The 3303-nt window shown below is 49.0% G+C and overlaps 1 non-coding gene across 1 annotated transcript; it reads right to left on the minus strand.

Annotated features, from left to right (window-relative positions):
- Window positions 1-1046: 1046 nt before the first annotated feature.
- Window positions 1047-1120, minus strand: Trnat-ugu (transfer RNA threonine (anticodon UGU)). Its single transcript has one exon. It is a non-coding gene; the product is annotated as a tRNA-Thr (tRNA).
- Between the last annotated feature and the right edge of the window lie 2183 nt (window positions 1121-3303).

A 3303-nucleotide genomic window follows, 5' to 3' on the forward strand; every position in this document is an offset into this window, starting at 1 on the left:
TCACTTCATTATTCCTGTGGGTATTCATTACTCAAAATGACTGACTGCGTTTATTTTTGACGCTGTATAATTTGCACAGGCCTAGTTTCGACGTAATTTGGTTAAGTTCATGTGTGTGGAAAATGGCCCAGCACCCAAAATCGCAGACAATTGAAAGCTACAAATTCACCCACTGTGGAGCCGTGTTGTGATTTAGAGAATTCGTGCGTGGTTGAGGATCGACAAGCGCCACAATAAGTGGGTGGGTATCCTCGGTTACCTGGAAGGGAAAAACGCGACGCATTACAGCCGACGCCGTTGCTCGGAGGCGGCCCTACCTTGGCAGAAGAGGAGGCTCAGTGTCAGGACGAGTAGTTTCCTACAGCCGCCGACATCCATTGTGAGGCGGAGAAAGGCGTCGCTCAGGGGTCGAGGAAGGAACACCACAAACAGTCGAGAGCCGGAGAGAGAGTGAGCGAGTCAGGGGAGAGGGTGCTGCTCTCTCTTTACGCGGTACACACGTGTCGTGTCACCCTACAGCGGAGCGCAGTCGCTCGCGACATCGCGGCTCATGGTCGGCGCCTGGGCTGTCCTGTCCTCGCTGTCGCACCGGGCCCGGGCTCCCTCGCCGCCACACACGCCGTCGGCACGGCTCGGCTCGGCTCGGCACAGCACAGCACGCGGTCGCAGTCACGCGCCTACTGGCCACTGCCGCCCACCGGAGGCGGCTGCCGCCCGCCGACCACGTGACTCCCGGCGGCGGCGCCCGCATCGTGCGCGCGCACCCCCCGACTCTCTAATGTTTCCCGGGCTACGGAGGTTCCGACCCCAAACGTTATTCCTGCCCTGAAGGGCGGCTCGTGTACCGCGGTCAAGGCACTTTTATAGAGACCGCACTCTTACTATCGGACTCTACACGTGCGTCTACAGGGTTTGGATAAAAATGTGGACACATCGCGGGAAATCTTTCAAATGGCTCTGCGATTAGATTAAATTATGACTAACTGAAACCCTCAGCTGCCGACAGGTGTTGTTGACATACCTTGATGTGGACAGCTGAAAATGTGTGCCCCGACCGGGACTCGAACCCGGGATCTCCTGCTTACATGGCAGACGCTCTATCCATCTGAGCCACCGAGGACACAGACGAATATCGCGACTGCAGGGACTTATCCCTTGCACGCTTCCCGTGAGACTCGCATTCCCAACTGTTGGTTGGTTGGTTAGTGGTGTTTAACGTCCCGTCGACAACGAGGTCAGTAGAGACGGAGTGCAAGCTCGGGTTAGGGAAGGATGGGGAAGGAAATCGGCCGTGCCCTTTCAAAGGAACCATCCCGGCATTTCCCTGAAACGATTTAGGGAAATCACGGAAAACCTAAATCAGGATGGCTGGAGACGGGATTGAACCGTCGTCCTCCCGAATGCGAGTCCAGTGTTTCCCAACTGTCCACAACTCTACATATGTAATGTACCTTATAGACATTTGCCCATCCACTCATTACTCGCGCGCGCTTCGCGATTCCCGTAAGAGTTTGGGCAACCTGTGCGCATTCCCACAGACTAAGGACAATGGCTGTGTAGCCTTTCACTATATATATGAAGACAGTAACAGTTCTCGAAAGAGTAGACACTGTTGACGACCGTGCAGCTTTTCCCTGGAGTAAATGATGACTAACTGAAACCCTCAGCTCCCGACAGGTGTTGTTGATATACCTCGATGGGGACAGCTGAAAATGTGTGCCCCGACCGTGTGCCTTTCGAGAACAGTTACTGTCTTCATATACAGGGTGTCCCAGCTACCTTGTCCATCCAAAATATCTCTGGAAGAATAACAGCTATTGGAAAACGACTTTCACTGGTATCAATGGGCTGGGGCCCATGAATGTATATATTTGGAAACATTCTAAAACAAAAGCATATGTAGTTTTTAACACAAACTTATGTTTTTTTAAATGGACCTCCTATATTTTTTCTTCAGCAATCTATAGCATGACAAAGCACATACACAATGGCGTTGATCGCATCGCAATATTCCCATTACATCCCGAGATATTGAGACGCGAAGTTGACGCTTGAAACACCCGACATGCGCTGCTAGCGCACGTCCTGAGGCTCAGGCGTGAACCCCATGCTGCCCGTAATCCCGATGTGATTGACATGTGTAATCACACCTCCGTACTTATCAAGAGGTCCGAAACGAATAATACGGTCTGCTGCGATATTTTGGGTGGACAAGATAGCTGGGACACCCTGTATATAGTTAAAGGCTACCCAGCCATTGTCCTTCGTCTGTGTGAATGCGCACAGGCTGCCCAAACTCTTACGGGAATCGCCAAAGCGTGCGCGAGTAATGAGCGGATAGGCAAATGTCTATAAGGTACATTACATATGTAGAATTGTGGACAGTTGGGAATGCGAGTCTCACGGGAAGCGTGCAAGGGATAAGTCCCTGCAGTCGCGCTATTCGTCTGTGTCCTCGGTGCCTCGAATGGATAGAGCGTCTGCCATGTAAGCAGGAGATCCCGGGTTCGAGTCCCGGTCGGGGCACACATTTTCAGCTGTCCACATTGAGGTATATCAACAACGCCTGTCGGCAGCTGAGGGTTTCAGTTAGTCATCATTTATTCCAGGGAATAGCTGCACGTTCATCAACAGTGTCTATTCTTTCGAGAACAGTTACTGTCTTCATATATATAGATTAGATTAGCACTTCTTCCATAGATCATGAGTACGACACTTCGTAATTACGTGGAACGTGTCAGGTTAATAAAAGGTGTCCACACAAGATATTACATTAGACAAAATATCATATGACAATTTTTTTTTGTGGGGGTTGGGAAATAACCCACTTACTATATCCAAACATTCATCTAATGTGTAGAAGGAGTTGCTATTAAGAAATTCTTTTAATTTCCTTTAAAATGCTATGTCGCTATCTGTCAGACTTTTGATGCTATTAGGTAAGGGACCAAAGACTTTTGTGGCAGCATAAGGCTAAAGAAAAATCAAGACACTTTCATAGGATTTGTCGACCTGGAAAAAGCGTTCGACAATATAAAATGGTGCAAGCTGTTCGAGATTCTGAAAAAAGTAGGGTTAAGCTATAGGGAGAGACGGGTCATATACAATATGTACAACAACCAAGAGGGAATAATAAGAGTGGACGATCAAGAACGAAGTGCTCGTATTAAGAAGTGTGTAAGACAAAGCTGTAGCCTTTCGCCCCTACTCTTCAATCTGTACATCGAGGAAGCAATGATGGAAATAAAAGAAAGGTTCAGGAGTGGAATTAAAATACAAGGTGAAAGGATATCAATGATACGA

Source organism: Schistocerca cancellata, chromosome 7, assembly GCF_023864275.1.
Source record: "Schistocerca cancellata isolate TAMUIC-IGC-003103 chromosome 7, iqSchCanc2.1, whole genome shotgun sequence".
In the NCBI taxonomy this organism is placed as follows: Eukaryota; Metazoa; Arthropoda; class Insecta; order Orthoptera; family Acrididae; genus Schistocerca; species Schistocerca cancellata.